Below are 18423 nucleotides of genomic sequence, written 5' to 3'. Positions count from 1 at the left end.
GACCCTGGGATCATGACCTGAGCCAAAGGCAGATGCTTAACGACTGAGCCACCCAGACTGCCTGCCCCTCACTTGGCCTGTTCTGATAACCCTGGGAGTGAGGGGTTAGAGCATCTCATTACAGTCAGGTGGTGGAGAAAATCGAGCTCTCCACTTAGCCTTTGCGGGCTCAAGTGGAGATGGGGCTGCAGTTTTCTCTGTGATGTTCGGCTAAAGTGGGTGGTCATTCTTCAAGAGGTTTCTGTTTTGCTAGGCTGGCCCCCTCACCTGGCTCTTTGGCTAGACAGCACAGGCTTCTCTTGGGCCTTTTTTGGTCTGTACCCATTGGGGTTTCTGAGTTGCCAGCATCTCTGGTACACAGACTACACTATGTGAGGCAAAAACAAAAAACCAAAAAACAAAAACAAAAAAACACAAAACAGGAGCGCCTGGCTGCCTCAGTTGGTAGAGCATGCAACTCTCAACCTCGGGGTTCCAAGTTCAAGCCCCACGGTGGGTGTAGAGATTACTTAAAAATAAAATCTTCAAAAAAATAAATAAGGGGCACCTGGATGGCTCAGTCAGTTAAGCGTCTGCCTTCAGCTTGGGTCTTCATCCCAGGGTCCCAGGGATAGAGTCCAGCATTGGGCTCCTTGCCCAGCAGGGAGCCTACTTCTTTCTCTCTTTGCCTGCCACTTCCCCTGCTTGTGCTCTTGCTCTCTCTCTCTCTCTGTCAAATAAATAAATAAAATCTTAAAAAAAAATTCTCATTTTGCCATGACTTCCAGTGTTTGTCAGCATTCTCTGCTGATCAGCAACAGAAGGAAGCATATTCCTGCCTCTAACTCAGAGACCTCTTACTGGCCTTTAAACTCCATGAAGCCTGCTGGGTCCTGAGTAGAAATGGAAGACAGTTGATTCTCAAAACTAACACCTTTCACGTGCTAAAACCATCTGGTATTGACAAGCACTCGCCCAAGTTGGCCCCCTTCCCCAGATTGAAAATCCCTTACCCCTTTAACTTTGACTCACAGGTTTGAGTGCCTACTCCCCTTTGCACGGCTCCTCAGAACCCTTGAGCAGTGGAACCCCAGGGCAGAACACAAAGCTCTGTTCTGTAATCCTTGAGGGATGTGGGGAAAATGATGCTGGCGTCTTGTCTGAGAGGTGCACGTTGGAGCATCAAGGTCCCTCCTTGATCAAATGAGATGCTGTACATACTCTTGGACTTTTTTTTAAAGATTGTTTTTATTTGAGAGAGACGGGGGGGGGGCGGTGCACAAGCAGGGGGAGTGGCAGGCTCCCCGCTGAGCAAGGAGCCTGATGTGGGACTTGATTCCAGGACCCTGAGATCATGACCTGAGCCGAAGGCAGACGTTTCACTGACTGAGCCACCCAGGCACCTACTTTTGGACATTTTTATAGATCTTGGTAATAGAAATAGTCAAGCAAGGAGCATGCATAGAAATGCCTTGTCCTGGGGCACCTGGGTGGCTCAGATGGTTAAGCGTCTGCCTTCGGCTCAGGTCATGATCCCAGAGTCTTGGGATTGAGTCCCGCATCGGGCTCCCTGCTAGGTGGGGAGCCTGCTTCTCCCTCTGCTTCTCTCTCTCTCTCTCCCCCCAACCTCCTCCTCTGTCTCTCATGAATAAATAAATAAAATCTTTAAAAAAAAAAAGAAAAAGAAATGCCTTGTCCTGCGGGGGAGGTCCATCCATCCCTCACTCTCTGCAGGCCGAACCAGCCTCCACCAGCAACCCCCGGCAGTCTCTGGGGATGGGAGAGCTCCTGCCACAGTCTGGGGTCACCGGTTCTGGCAGCCCCTGGGCACCTCATGATGGAGGAGGCAGGTGGGTCAGTCCATAGCCATTCAGTCCACAGCCAGACTGTCACTGTGGCACACAAACTCGTAGAAGGGGTCCTGGAAGGTGTTCAGTCCGCCCTTGACCTCGGGTTCTAAGACATGTTCCATCAAATCCGCAGGTGCCAGGTTTGTGAGGGATTTTCCAGCACATGCAACTCCTCTGGACCTCTGTGCTAGGCACAGGGCCTCAGTTTGGGTCCAGATCGCCACCCCCGACTAGCAGAGGCTCCCTCCTCTCACCTGTGTTCTCTTGAATCCTCTCCCAAGTCTCTGACTTCTCAACCTCCCTCCCTCTCCCTGGTCCTGCCCCCAAAGCTGGTTTGGGTCACTCTCCACTCCATTGGATTCCGGGGTGCAGGGCATGATGGGGAGGGGCCCTCACAAAGACCCACACTTGGGGTGATAAACCTAACATTTAGACCTTTCCAGCCCTGGAGGTAAAGCTGTGGCCAACAGATCTCCTAGGCATTATTATGCAAAAGAAGGTCCTGTCCCCTACCTGCCTTCAGGCCCTAAAACAAAAAGCCCCTCCTTAGGATCTTGACCTCCAGCGACATCCCTTGCATACTTTTATTCCACAAGTATTTATTGAGTGCCAGTCACTCTTCTAGGTACTGGGGATCTATCAGCGCAAAAACAAAGATCCAGTTCTAATTCTTTCAAAGTTTATGTCCCACCTAGGTGGGGTAGGTAGGGTGGGGTGGGAGGGACAGAAAATGAACAATGGACATAATGAATGAGTAAATTATATGGTACATGGAAAATGACACAGTCACTCCAAGTAAAAGGAATTAGTGATGCCAAGGAGGGGAGGGTGTGGTCAGGGTTGGCCTCCTGGAGCAGGTGAATGAATGAGTGAGCTGTGCAGATAATCGCGGGAGAGGCACCCAGGTTCGTTTGCTGATGGGAAGAGCCTCCAAGAGCCCGTGAGGTGGCATATTTGAAACTTCAGGCGCTAAAAAAACAGCATCTGGACCTATGAGCCTTGGGAAACGATTCAAACCAGGGCAAAAATCTATTAGCTCTAAAATAAGAAAACGACAATATGGTTATTAATAAATGTTTAATCAAATGTCCACATACAATGTAACGTGTTGTCAACTTACTTAGTTGTGAAATTGAGAGTTTGAATTTCATGACATTGAAAAATAACAGACTCTATTTCTTTCACTTCACGAAAAGTTTCCAGATACACATGATTTGCTAAGAAATTATAGGCAAGTATTATACATTAAATACTTCGCATAGCCGAATAATTTCAAAGGTAAAATTATAAGAGCCCTTTTGAAATTTATAGGAAAATTCTCTTTAACGTGGAATGGGCTGAGTTTTCATGTTTGATGGGACAGGGAGTGGAACCTCTGAAAGCGAGATTGAGCCCAAGATGATCTTATAATAGTCCTGCCCACCCGCCTCGCGAGTTAGTACCAACCCACAAAAGCAGGTCACGTTTCAGGCTAGCCCGAGTTAGTTGTGGGACAAAACGCAGTGCCCACCCACTCCATGCAGAACTGACTGGTTCCAGTGCATTGATAGCCTCTCTGAGCTGAAGAGGTGTTGATTTCCCGATTTCCTGGCATAAAACTTTCATTTCCATTTGGAATCTCATTTTCTGATGGCCTTCCCTTGTCATTTCTGGGCTGGGTCAGTACATCTCCTGAAGATACTTAAGCAAGATGATGAGGGAGGACTCTTCCTCCCACCCAGGCAACATACTGGAATTCACAGGATTTGTCGACTGGGAAGAATCTTCCCGGGCATTTAGCAAACACCTACTGTGTACCTGCCACTGCGCTAGGCACCATAGTCTAAGAAGACAGAAGACCACCTGCTCTTTTTTTTATTGTTCCAAAAAGACATCCTTTATTATAGTTGTCAATGTAAAATGCTTAAATTGGTATCAGTTGTGTGTAGTTAGCTAATATGCAATTTAAATACTGTTTAACAACCTTCAAACGTGACACTATGTAAAGCCCCGCTGAATCATCATTTTTTCCATAAGGAGGTGTTCCTGGGCCTATGAAATAACATATATAAAGTTAAAGGCTCAATGTTTTTCAAAAAGAACTACAGTAATCTAAATATGCTTTAATAGACTTGCAATATATTTAAATTTGCATTGTTCGACATGCGAGCTAGTAGCCATAGGTGACTGTTTCAGGTTCAACTTAAATTAATTAAAACTATGTACAATTAAAAATTCAGTTCCTCCATTTGCACTAGCCTCATTTCAAGTACTCAGTAGCCACATATTCAGGGTGGTCTGTATGAACATTTCTATCATCACTCAAAGTTCTATTGGAAAGTGCTCTTTTTTTTTAATTTTTTTATTGTTATGTTAATCACCATACATTACATCTTAGTTCTTGATGTAGTGTTCCATGATTCATTGTTTGTGCATAACACTCAGTGCTCCACACAGAATGTGCCCTCTTTAATACCCATCACCAGGCTAACGCATCCCCCCACCCCCCTCCCCTCTAGAAACCTCAGTTTGTTTATCAGAGTCCATCGTCTCTCATGGTTCGTCTCCCCCTCCGACTTACTCCCCTTCATTCTTCCCCTCCTGCTATCTTCTTCTTTTTCTTTTCTCTTAACATATGTTGCATTATTTGTTTCAGAAGTACAGATCTGTGATTCAACTGTCTTGCACAATTCACAGCGCTCACCATAGCACATACCCTCCCCAATGTCTATCACCCAGCCACCCCGTCCCTCCCACCCCTCATCACTCCAGCAACACTCAGTTTGTTTCCTGAGATTAAGAATTCCTCATATCAGTGAGGTCATAGGATACATGTCTTTCTCTGATTGACTTATTTCACTCAGCATAACACCCTCCAGTTCCATGCACGTCGTTGCAAATGGCAAGATCTCATTCCTTTTGATGGCTGCATGATATTCCATTGTGTATATATATACCACCTCTTCTTTAGCCATTCATCTGTCGATGGACATCTTGGCTCTTTCCACAGTTTGGCTATTGTGGACATTGCTGCTATAAACATCGGGGTGCACGTACCCCTTCGGATCCCTACATTTGTATCTTTGGGGTAAATACCCAGTAGTGCAATTGCTGGATCGTATGGTAGCTCTATTTTCAACTGTTTGAGGAACCTCCATACTGTTTTCCACAGTGGCTGCACCAGCTCACATTCCCGCCAAGAGTGTAGGAGGGTTCCCCTTTCTCCCCATCCCCACCAACATCTAAGACCACCTGCTCTTGAGCCACGATCCTCCCAAGTTCAGTTAGGACTGGGCTTGATTAGAATATCTGGTGCTTTGGAATAAACTGCAAGTCCTCAAGAAGAAAGGGGAGGTGGGAAGCCCCTGGAGTGGACAGCAGAGAGGTCATTGGCCTCCCACTCCCCAGCCCACCTGACCCAGGGAGAAAATCCCCTATTCAGAGACTATTTCAGCGCTCAGTCCTACCTGTCTCTCTAACCAGGAGCCTCAGCATCACCTGCTGCTTGTTAGAGATGCAAATTCTCCTTGAGTCCCGCTGTTGGGGTGGGAGCGCAGCAGTGTGTTAGGAGCGGCCCTCTGGGTGAATCTGGCATGGGCACACCAGAGCTTGAGAACCACGGCTCCAAATGAGGTCATCTGTGTAACTTCGTCCTTGTTCTAACATCACAGTGTCATGCACAGAAGTTACCTTGGACTCTGGGGAGCCCTGCGCCAGGGGGTCTTTTCCCCAAAAGTCATGATTAATCCCTTTAATGGATCTGGAAGGTGACACGATGCAGCGGGTAAAGGTGCCTGAAACCAGACGGTCAGCTCTGTCATTCACCAACTGTACCTCCCGGGCAGGGCACTCTGGCTCCTTCAAGCCTGATCCCTGATCTGTAAAGCGACCATCATAACAGTGGAAAGAACCTCGTGGGGTGACGGGGATAAGCCCTTGAGAGCTCGTAACACTGTGCCTACCACAGAGTAAACACTTGAGCCATCCTAATGACCAATAACCATTTTGTACATTAAGGTTTATACCCACTGGGTCTTCTTATAAGAGTGGTCATGACTTTGAAGCATTCATCCCAACAGAATTGTAGAGGAAATGTGGCTTGAAGACTCCTTGATTTGAGCCAGTTTCCCTGTAGGACAGGAGAGCAGACAGGGCCCAGCCTCACAGTCTCTGAACCATAACCACCTCCAGTTCCCCTCAAAGCGTGAGTGGCTGCTTCCCCCCTTTCTCGTCCGTCCTCGACAAGCAAACCAAACGAAGCCACCTCTGTCTCCTGCCAGAGAGATGGTGGCTTTGGGGATCCTCCAGTTGTTGGAGGAAGTCCTTTTTCCCCTATAACAGGCCTGAGTGAATAATAAACCATCAGGGCTGCTTTCCTATTGCCTTTGTCTACTGAGAAAATCTCTGGCTGTAGATTCATATACTAAAGAACAAAGAAGGGATGCCTGGGTGGCTCAGTAGGTGAAGCGTCTGCCTTCGCCTCAGGTCATGATCCCGGCGTCCTGGGATCGAGCCCTGCATTGGGCTCCCTGCTCGGCGGGGAGCCTGCTTCTCCCTCTCCCTCTGCCCCTCCCCCCGCGGCTTGTGCTCTGACAAAATAAATACATAAATCTTAAAAAAAAAAAAAAAGAATAAAGAACACTTTCAGCATTCTTACCTTAACCAAGCTGATGGTTCATCTGTACTGCGTATTCTAAGTGTGTTCCATGGCCTGGCACAGCGCACACACATTTATTCTCCACCTTCACTGGGATATGCGCAGAAAGTGAGAGTCAGCATTTACAAGTTGTGTATAGCATTTTGATGTTGCAACATACAAACGCATAGTGGCAGAGGTTGTGTTTATTAAGTCTTTGTTTTTCTAGTCATTCATTTTTTTTATCGTATTTTATAGAAGCGTCAGTCTGAGGTGGATGGGGGGACAAAAATGCAACTGGTTCCAGCATTACCTCTGAAGGCCTTGGAGAGATGCAGGGATCAATAACATTCAGGATTTTGAAGACTGGCTGTTGACTTCCAGAAGGAGATGACCCTGCTTAAACAAAGAGTTTCTCTGGCCAGCCCCCCAACCCCCTCACGCACAGTACTACAAATTTTGAAATTCTAGAATGACTCAGGACATCCTGCTCTGAAAAAGGTGTGTGGGGAGGGGGTAGGCTTATCACAAGGCTAAGACTCTTCTGGGAGATTTTCCTAAACACCGGGGGACCAGGAAGAACTTTCCAAAGGCTCCTTGACACTTGGCCAGAGGAACAGCCAGGCTTAAGAAGGGAACACAGGCCGTGCAGAGGTGAGGGCAGAAAGATGCAATCTGTTAGTCATGCCATGAACCAGGGCCAGGAGGGAGAAGGTAGGAGGAGAAAGACCCCAGAGGAGCAGCTGTTCTTGCTTCTTCTTTACTCTCCCACCCCTGTCTCTCCAGCACCCTCAGAGGAGAGTAAACAGAAAGGTGGCAGGAGAACCAGGTCCACTTCCAGAGCTTTCCACTGACCCTCACTCAGGCCATCCTGATGGAAAATCACTTTATGGGCTTCCTGTGCCTTTTTACTTGGCTGGCTCCTGAGATTTTCCAGACCAGTGAGCAGTGAAGTTAGGTGTACAGCAGGAAGAAAACAGGCAGCAGAGAGCACCTGGATGGGTTCAGGGGAGCCCTCCCCCGAGGAGGTAACTGGGAGCTGAGACCCGAGTGATAAGCAGAGACCATCTATGCGGGGAACTGGGGAGCCCTGTTCCAAGCAGAGGAACAGAATGTACAAAGACTCAGAGTGGGGAAAGTGTTTAAGCAGTGGCAGGAAGCCTAATGTGATGGGGCATGTGGAGAGAGTGAGCGCATAATATGAGGTCCCCGAGTAGGCAAAAGTGGGGTCCTCAGGATCCCGTCCATCAAGGGGAAGAGTCGAGATTGAATTCATTATATTCAGTTAGGGTTGCCGCATAAAATACGGCATGCCCAGTTAAATGTGAATTTCAGATTCGTTTTGGGACATGCTTGTATTTTAAAAAATTATGCATGGTTTATCGGGAATTCAGATTTAACCAGGCATCTTGCATATTTGTTGCTCAATCTATTTCCAAGTCCTATTTGGGATGCATTGAGGGCTTTAAAGCAATGGCGGGATGATCTGGTCTGATTTGTACTCTATTTGGGGTTGTTGGGCCTGCCGTGTAGATTGTGGGCTATGGTGGGGTGGGAGGAGATGTAGAATTGCAAGTCAGGAGAGAGTAGAGGTGCGTGCCCAGGCTGGTCCGCCGAGGAGCACAGCCAAGCAGGTGAGTGTTCTCTCACAATAGATGAGGCCCGAGGCCCATCCACTCAGGACCTGTTGACTGAATCCTCAGGCAGAAGGAATCCCACTGGTCGGTCCAGCCACCGAGTCACAGAGCCCTTGCCATCCACGACAGTGCCGCTGGGCTAACAAAACTCCGAGACACCCAGAGCATGGGAAGCCCCGGGACAGCCAGCATCCTGCCTGGTTGTCACACCGATGGCTCTCCAGGTGGACTCAGAATACATATGACAGAGAGGAGGAGTTTCCGGAGAGTCATGCTTGAGTTCCAGTGAATTCGCCACGTTCCCAACTGTGAGGTGTGGTCACACCTGGGCAAGGAGTGGAGGGGACGCTCTGAAATAGGTCAGCGGGTTATCTGGGGAACAGCTGTCCTGGAGAGAAACTTCGGTGGGTGCCCACAGGCAGGCCTGCCAGGAGCCTGAGGGTCCCAGGGCCTCATCGGTGGGGGGGCACCTCACACATGAGTCCCAATGCCAGTGGTTCCCAACGCCCAATTCCCCACAATGGCTCGCTGCATTATTTCTTTGGGGGAGTTTCAGGGGGAAAGTGAGGTCTTTGGCTTGAATCACTTAGTGACACCAGCTGCCTGCAAAGTCCCAAGAGTGGTGTTTCTCCACCGTCCAGGTCAAGGTTGAGGTGGGCCCGTGGTCCTGAGATGCAGCCTTGGGTGCCAGAACATTCCAGGCGGCGTCTTGGACTACAGCCATGCCGTGCTGCCTGTAGAAATGGGCTCAGTGCTCCCCACTCCCTCCATGTCCTGCCTTGTCACTGGACCCCAAAGCAGCTCAGTTTCCCCCCATGACACTGTTAGAGTCCCTTGGGAAAGAGTTCCTTCGGCTCTGTCCAGAGTCTCTCCCCACGGGACTGGGGCTTAAATCTGGGTGACCCAGCAGGCTGAGCAGCAGACATCACTTGGGCCGCACAGCTACTCACAGAGCCTCTGCAGGCACTTCCCCTCCCTACAAGGAGACACCTGCGGGCTGACACCTTGCTGGCTCATCAAGCACACCCTCTGTGCTTGGCCTCACCTGGTTCCGGCTACCTGACAGCCAATCTGTCCACGTGCGCAGGACCCTATCCGCGTGCGCAGGATTTTAGATTTACAAGCCACCCTGTATTAGTGTCCCGTGGCTGCTCTAACACATGACCACAAACCAAGTGGCCTAAAACACGCGTCTCTTCTCTTATAGTTCTGGAAGCCAGGAGGCTAGTCTCACTCAGGGCTCGAGTCAAGCTGTTGGCGGGGCCAATTCCTTCCGGGGACCCTGGACGACAATCTGTCCCTTGCCTCCTGGAGCTTCCAGAGACCACTAGCATTCCGTGGCACGTGGTCACTTGACTCCAATCTCTGCCTGTATAGTCGCAACCCCTCTGCCTTTCTGACCCACTGCCTCCCTCTTGTAAGGCCCCCTGTGATTATCCTGGGCCCACTCAGACAACCCAGGATAATCCCCCCAACTCAAAACCCTTAACTTCATCACACCTTCCTTCACACCCTTTTGCCACATAAGGGAACATCCACAGCTTCCGGGGCGTGGGATATGGGCGTGTCTAGGGATCATTATTTGGCCTCCCACCCATCCCCATTCCTCACCTCATTTCATGGTCACAGTGTGAGGCAAGACACAGAGGCTCAGAGAGGTTAGGTGATTTGCTGAAAATCACACAGCTAGAAAGCTGTAGGGAAGGGCAGGGGAATCCAGGTCTCCGTGATTCTAACTGAATGTAACAGATTATATAATAAAGTCAGAGGAGTACAAGGTAGCCACAGTGTGAAAAAGGTTCTGCTTTTCTCTCCCCAATTCCTATGCCCCAACATGCCCCAACAAAGCAGGCCTTTGTTCTGACTTCTTTCTTTCAAGGGCTAAGAGTTGAGTGTCTGTCTGAGCACAAAAGGGACACCTGCAGACTGTCCTAGTTCAAGGAGTGACCCACATTAGAAGAAAGAGCTAAGCAGGCCACAGCTGGGTCCCAGCCTGGATGGCAGTTCAAGGGGTGCTAGCACAGCATGCCCACGTATGGTCTGGTAAATGATTTTCTCAATTAACCCATGAGTCAATAAACTTCCTATTATTTAAGGAGATGCCCCACATCCTAGGGACCTTCAGCCTTGATTCAACAGCCAGGAAAAAAGAAAAGAAATGGAGCAGAAAAAAGACTCTAGAGCAATATCATTTTGTTTTAAATAAGGCATTGTCGATTCAGTATTGAGCTGGTGTCGGAGGGGACAGCAAGCATTATTCACTGCCTGGGTATCTCAAGGGCACATAAAGGAACAGTCACACCTGCCTGAAATGAAATGCGCGCAGGCCACAGTGGGACGTCCACAGTAAGACATCGGTGACTCATGCAGGGCTTGTTGGGGAAGCCAAGCAGCTGGCCGTGCTGCTCAGTGATGCAGAGATTAAAGAGAAGTTAATCACTGTGTTCGAGACTCACTGAGCCTTTTCTGGCGTGCCGGGTCGACGCATGACTCCCCGGCCGCCGGCCGCCGTCCCATTGCCCTGGCACGACGCCTGGCTTCCTGCTGGCTTTTCATGATGCACCTGAACGTTCCTTCTCTGTATGGGAGTCCAGGAGTAAATCAGGCCCCTTTGTTGGGGTGAGAAATGGGTCAAGGGATGGTGTCTCTGGGTGGCCAAGAAACCAGGAAATCCTGTTCAGTGAAATCAAGGTTAAAGCTACCTTTGCTCTAACTCACATGGACTCTGAGAGTGGACTGACCGGCCTCTCAAATGTGTCAACAGGTGGCTGGGGATGTGACTGGGACATAGAGAAGCAGAAAGGCTCATCCCTGCTGGTGGGAAGTACATTGTGACATCCATCCTTAGAGAGCATTTTAACAATATCAGATTGAAGTTGCACATGCCTTTGGACCCATCAATTTCATCTCAAAATACAAGTAAAATATGCATATTTTAATGGAATCATAGATACTTTTAGAAAATGTTTTGTTTTTCTAATTAATAGTGATTCTGGAAATCTTGCCACTAGTATACCTCAATAATAATTTTTTTTAAAGATTTATTTATTTATTTGAGAGAGAGCACGTGAGCAGCGGGGAGGGGCAGAGGAAGAGGGAGAGAGAATCCTCAAGCAGACTCCCTGCTGAGCACAGAGCCTGATGTAGGGCTCGATCCCACAACACCGAGATCATGACCAGAGCCAAAATCAAGAGTTGGATGCTTAACCAACTGAGCCACCCATGCACCCCTCGAGAGTATCTTTTTGATGATTGTATAGGATACATATGTACCATATTCTATCTAATCCCTGCTGTCAGATAATCTAGGATCATGCTGATGTTTTATATCATAAACAATGCTTCAAGGAAAACCTTTGTAACTAAATTGTTGGTTCTTTTTTTTAATTTTGTTTTTATTGGTATAAATACCTAAAGTGGATTTGCTTCATCAAAAGGGTATGTAGTTCAGTATCTTTTGTGGGGTGATAAAGTGCCCCCAAAACTTAGTGGCTAAGACAACAATTATTTCTTGTGATTCTGAAGATTGGCTGGAGAAATCCTTTGCACTGTGATCCCCTTCTGGGGTCACTCATTGGAGAGCCCACTGGGCTGGAAGGTTTTTTGTTTTGTTTTTTTTTTTAAGATTTTATTTATTTGACTGAGAGAGCACAAGCAGAGGGAGAGAGAGGGAGAAGCAGGCTTCCCGCGGAGCAGGGAGCCCGATGCAGGGCTCGATCCCAGGACCCTAGGATCATGACCCCGGCCGAAGGCAGCCGCTTAACCGACTGAGCCACCCAGGTGTCCCTGGGCTGGAAGGTTCTAGATGGCCTTGTTCACATGTCTGGCAGTTGGTGCTGCCAGCGGGCCAAGGCCCTCGGTTCTCTTCCGTTTGGTCTCTGAGCCTCCAGCAGGCTGGTCAGCACTGCTACATGTCCTGGTCTCAGGGCTACCACAGGGCAAGAGTGGGAGTTGCAAGGCCCCTTGTGCCTAGACTTCCGAACACACACAATGTTCCTTCTGCCATATTCTATTGGCCAAAGCCAGCCCCGGGGCCAGCCCAGATCCAAGAGGGTGGAGAAATAGACACTGTCTCTCAATGGATAGAGCAGCAAGGCCAAGAGGCACGGACAGAGAGGTGGGATTTCCTGGGGCCACTATGGTGATGATCTACCACAGCAGTTTACGTCCTAGGCCTTTCCTAATACATTGCCATATTGTCTTCAGGAAGGCAGTTCCAATTTATACTGCCGCCCTCCGCGGTCCTTTGGGGATAGTTATTTTCAGACAAACCGATGCACCTGCGTATCCCCTTCTAAAAGCGCGTGCGCGTGCGCACAATATGTGATAGCAGAGCTTTCTGTCCCCCAAGTGGCCATAGTCACACCCCTGGGTGGTGCCAGGGGCCTGACACACGGTCGACGTTCACACGGGGCAATGAAGGGATGGTCGTTCCCTTGGGACAGAGCAGCGGTGAGCTCCACTTTTCTGCCCGGCTGTCACCCCTGCCCACGCCCCCTCACCTCCCCTTGGGGTCACCACCAAAGCCTCTTAAGTGTGCTCCGTCCTGCTCTGCCCCCACCCCTACCCCACTCCTTTTGCCATATATCATCCAGAATGATTTTTTTTTTTTTTTTCACAACGCCAAGTTCATCGGGTCAGGCCCAGGCTGAAGAACTCTTCAGTGCTCCTGGCTGCTCTCTGGAAAAAGACCAAACTCCCTCCTGTGGCTTCCAGGTCCCTCTGAGGTCCGACTCACCCTCCGCTCCAGCCGTTTCTTCTATTTATTCTGCTGGCTCTGGCCACTTGGCCTTCTTCTGTGTCTTCTAGACATGGTTGCACATGTTGTCATCGGGGCTGGAGGCTTTTCCCAAACCCCCAACTCCTCCTCTTTTCATTTTTCATGGCTTTATTGAGGTAGATCATGTATCACACAATTCACCCAGTTACGTGCAGGGTTTAGTGATTTTTAGCATATTCAGAGCTGTGCAGCCAACACCATCAGTCCATAGTAGAACATTCTCATGGTCCCGAACAGAAATTCTGTGCCCCTTAGCCGTTGCCCCTATCTCCCCAGTCTCCTCCTCCACCCCAGCCCTCAGCACCCACTCATCTACTTTCTGTCTCTGCTCCGATTTCTCTGCCCAAACTGTTTTAACTCCATTCCTACTTCTGCTCTCAGCCTAAGTGTCACCTCCCTGCGGAGGGTCCTTCCTAGGCCCCAGCCTGGGATCTCGGTCAGCTTTCTCCGCTTTATTCTTTCAAAGAACTGGGCTCCCTCTCCTCAGGGCTCTCAGGCATCCATCAACACCTGTCTCTCCTACTCTGTAGGCTCCATAAGGGTAGGGCCTGTGTTGTTCACCTTTGAAACCCTAACCCAAGGCAACAGCCACTAGAAGTCTGTGGAATGAAAGAATGAGTCGGGGAACGAAAGTACAAAGGGCACATGACTCATTCAAAGTCACGAAGTAGGGCCATGGATGTCTTTTGTCCTCTATCCACTCAGCCCCATATGCTAGCTCCCAGCCACGTGTGGCCACTGAGCACTTGAAATTCGATGAAGAAATTCAGTTGTTAATTTTATTTCATTTTAACGTATTTAAATTTCAATAACCATCAGTGCTGGTAGAAGAAGCGGGGTAACAATATATCCCACCATACAGAGCTGAGTTTGCTGTCCTGGCATTAGGACCTTCTTTCTCCTAGCATGCCTTCTCTCTGCTCTCAGAGAGGTGGCCTTCACCCGGCAGTCCGCCAATGTTTGGGGTGGCCTCGGGCTGAGCCTCAGGCACAGCTGGCTAGGGATGCCACACTCTTGGGGCCCTGGGGAGAGACTGAGAGCCTCCGTACCTGGAGGGGGTTCCAGAACCTGGAAGGACCCGGTCCTCGCTCCATGCTGGGCCTGCTGTCACTCCGCTCCTACTTGCACTTATAGTCATTTAAATTTAAATACATTAAAAGGAAATAAAAGTAAAAATTCAATTTCTCAGTCCCACTGGCCACAACTCAAGTACTCAGAGGCCACACATGGCGAGTGGCTACCATATTGGACAGGGCAGATACAGGACATTTCCATCGTTGCAGAAAGTTCAGTGGACAGCGCTGCCCCCGAGGATTCCTACACAGAGGTTTCTCCCTCTCTGCCTCCTTCAGGGGAGGCTGCCCTCCCTGCCCCAGCTCTTCAGGCCTCAGGGTCTGTGGACCAGCCTCTACCACATCCTACACCAACAGCCTGTGGGCAGATGGAGTTTGGGCCTTGCCCCACCCAGTCCCTGGGGAGCCTAACCACCCCCGCCCCCCTGCCCCCCCAACCCCAGCAGCCCCCAGCACTTCCCCTTGCCAGCCTAGGCTTGCAAGAGCAAAAACTTCCTCTCTCCTCTCTGGTCTCACAGACACACCAGCCTCCAGGATGCAAAACCGTCTAAAGAGGAGAGAGGAAAAAAATACGGCTTACTCTTTCTAATCCCTTCTCATTCCGATGAGCCTATGGGAAAGTAAGACAGTTCATTTCTTCCCCAGACGCTCCTTCTCCTGCTTCACAGGCTCAGCCATCCATTTCCGTTCTCCCCCACTCATGGCATCAGAGGACTCAAAGATTGCAGCTGGGAAGGTCCACCAAGAGCACCTAGTTTAACCTTTCATTTTGTATAAGGGAAATTGGGCCCGGGGAAGGAAAGAAACTTGCCCAAGACCACACCGTGTTCATCTTAACCTTCACCGAGTATGAAAGGACTCCAAGCCATGAGGGAAAAGCAGGAATAAATTGTATTAAGTTCCTGCTATGCATTAGGTGCTTTATAAATCACACATCAACTTATTTAACACTTAACCACAGGGTTTCTTGGGACACCTGGGTGGCTCAGCCAGTTAAGGGTCTGCCTTTGGCTCAGGTCATGATCCCAAGGTCCCGGGATGGAGCCCCACATTGGGCTCTCCACTCAGCGGGGAGCCTGCTTCTCCATCTGCCTGCCGCTCCCCCTGCTTGTGCACTCTTTCTCTGACAAATAAATAAAATCCTAAACAAACAAACAACCAAACAAAACCACAAGACTTCTTGCCAAATTTAGATTAGGCTCTGAGGCTCAGAGAGATCAGGTGACTTGCCTGAGGCTACATAGCAAGTAAAAGGCAGAGCTAGTACCCAAACTCTTGTGTTTGATTTCCAGACCTCAAGGAGCTGCTGTGCACAGAGGGACTCCTGTTCACCCCTCCTGGAGGGGAGGGTCTGGGGAGGTGAGCCAGATGGCGGGCGTTAAGAGATGCAAAGAGAGGTGGTCATGGGTGTGGTACACAACAGGTTATGCTGACCAGCACTCATGGTCCCTGCTTTGGCCATTGTGACTGTAGGTTTTAAAACTCTAGTCTACGAAGTTCTCACAAAGAGAAGAGCTTGTAAGATCATCTTAAGAATTTTTTTTTGTCTCAAGACTCACGCTTCCCAAGTTCAGAGATGTTATGATGTGAGCACTGCAGATGTTCAAAGGACCAGTGCCTCACCCAGGATGTACGAAAGTTCACTTTCAACTACCAAGCGAGGAAGACTCCGCAAGATAAAGTTTTTGGTTGCAAATTTCTGCCGCGAAAAGTCTGGTTCCTGGTTTTTTTTGAGGCAGACCTCGCCCCCTAGTGGAAAGGGGTGGGCTCTGGCTTACCGCGAACAGTTCCCACATGCGAGGGCGCCTCCCTAAGGTTCTGCTCTTTCCTATTGCAGGAAAAGTGGCTGTAAAAACAAAATCAGCCAGTGCGGTGAAATAGATTGACAGTTTTGGTGGTGGTGATGGATTTTTTTCCGCCAGGTAAAGAAGGCAGTCGGGTGGGTGTGGTACAGAGGGGGACCCTGCGGTGGGATCGACATCTTCAGGTTGGAGTCTCTGGGTGCAGTGGCAGATGTCCTATATCAGGGTCTTCCAGGACGCCTGTTAAAGCACAGGTCCCTGGTGGGGGGGCGGGGTGGGCCCTAGACCACAACGTCCGCCTCTCGCAGGTGGGGCCCCGGCACCTGCTCTTGCACCAGCTCCCAGGGGATCCGGGTGAGGATTCAATCCGAGAGCCCCGAACCTGGAGACCTGCCTGCTCCCAGCTGTTTGAGCTCCCACTGAGGAACCGGGGACCCATAAATGCCTTACTCCCTGGGGCTCAGCTTCCACTCCCACCAGATGTGGAAAATACACCTGATTCATGAAGGGCTACAAGAATTCATTGAAAAGGTGGGAGTCAAGTGCCTCATGGGTCAGAGGTGCTTAGTAAGCGTCTTCCAACAAGAACGGTCACTCCAGCTCGCCGGGCCTCAGTTTCCCCCACTGTACAACGAGCAGGTAGAAATGACGTCAAAGGGCCTCTCTCACTAACACCTCAAGAGCTCCTTCCTCTTGCTCTCTTGTTTTTCTGTTGCTGCTTCTGGAGGCAGGAGATGCAGCCCTGCCCTTCAGACCCTTACCTGATCACTTTGCGGTTGCCTTCCTCCTACTTCCTTGGCTTTTGGACCCCTCACAGCTTTACTATTCACCTCAGGGAGGCATTTTTTGGGCACTGCTGTGTGGCAAGTTTCTCCCACTCCTGCCAACCCCAGGATCATGAGTTTGCCTATTCCACGGGGCTAAGCTAGAACTGTTGCTTCGCTTGGAAGGTGGGCAATCATTCCTGTCTCAGAGCCTCCAGACAGCTTCTTCTCTCCTGGACAACTGCAGCCTTGCTTTTCAGAGGTTTCTGGTTCTTATCTTCTCCACCATCCCACAGGACTGTGGAAAAATGCCACGAGGCTGCTCTTTGTTTAGAGCCAGTAACATCATGCCCACACCTGGCTGCACGGCGGCCGGCGGCCCGTAGAGGGCCTGTCCCACGCATGGCCGGTGCCTCACGGTCCCGAGAGGGAGGCGGAGGCGCTGGTTTAGGTCCTTTTTTCAGACAAGCAATGTTCCCTGAGGGTAAGCAACAAGTGACTTTTCTGACTTAGCACAATTAGTTTGGAGGTGAGGCAAATAACATCATCTTCTTCCCCAAATACTATGCTCCTCTGTTAAAGAAACCATTCTGTTTCATTCCTGAGGGGGGAAAAAAAAATCAGGTTCTAAGGAAGATGTGCCTCATCATCCCATTTTGAGTGGCAAAAAAACTCTAAGTGCCCCTAAAAAGAATTCCGAGAAGTTGACTGCCAGGCTTCTGAGTGATGGGAGTCCAGTGGCATTTTTTTCTTCTTTGTGTTGTCTTATTATTTTTTCTTTGACCAGCCAACGTTATTAGAAACAACATTTAGTGTTTTAAAAAATGAAAAATGAAACTATCATGCGTATTTGGAAAGAAACCATAGTTCCCTATGGAAACATAAATGAATCTCTTAAACAAGATGTTGAACATAAGGATACAGGCATGGAAGAGTATGAGCTGTAGGATACTGTCTATTCAATATTCAAACTAAATGGCCAAACTAATTAATGGTGACAGTTGGGATAGTGTTTACTTTTGAGGGGTGGTGACCGGCGGGGGGGGGGGGGTGGCTGGGGTGTGAAACGTGCTCTTTCCGTTTTTGATCTGGGGGCTGGTCATATGTGCATGTTCACCTTATGGTAATCCATCAACCTGCATCATAGATTTTAAGTGGTTTTATTTTATTTATTAAAATATTATTTATCTCATGGGGCACCTGGGTGGCTCATTCAGTTAGGTGGCTTCCTTCAGCTCAGATCATGATCCCAGGGTCCTGGGATCGAGCCCCACGTTGGGCCCCCTACTCAGCTAGGAGCCTGCTTCTCTCTCTCCCTCGGCTGCTCCCCCTCCTTGTGCTCTCACTCTCTCTCAGATAAATAAATAAAATATTTAAAAAATATTATTTATCTGAATTCCTGAGGATTTTGATGCAAGGTGAGTGCCTCCCTTGCCTCACCCTTGCCCCAGCCCTGCAGGGATGGGAAGAATAATCGAGGCAGTGCTTTCCAACACTCTACCCTCACTGGGCCACACTGACCAAGTTATCAAAACCCTTTATATCAAGGATTTGTCTGGAAAGCACAGGGGACTCCAGGGATTTCAAACAGTATAAACACAATACAAAGAACTGATTATGGGGATGAAGGAAGAACTAAGAAGGCAAACAGGAGAATGGGGAAACCCCGAGACCAGCAACAGAAGGAAGCCTGCACTGCCCCTCAGACTGAAGGGACACAGACCCAGAAGCAGGGCCATTTTGGTGGCATTGGGACCATGGCATGAGGCTGCCAGGCAGAAGCCATGAAGGAGACACAGCTGTTGCTGAAAATGTCTGGCTTCTCCCAGTCTCTTGTCTTTCAAGTCCCCGCTACCTCTTCCCATGGGCTGGACCTGGCCAGAAGCAAGCTGGTGAGGGAGACAGGATAGGACTTGCAGAAGA

The sequence above is a fragment of the Zalophus californianus genome, chromosome 15, assembly GCF_009762305.2.
Source record: "Zalophus californianus isolate mZalCal1 chromosome 15, mZalCal1.pri.v2, whole genome shotgun sequence".
Lineage (NCBI taxonomy): Eukaryota > Metazoa > Chordata > Mammalia > Carnivora > Otariidae > Zalophus > Zalophus californianus.
Note: the sequence above shows the minus strand (reverse complement) of the source record.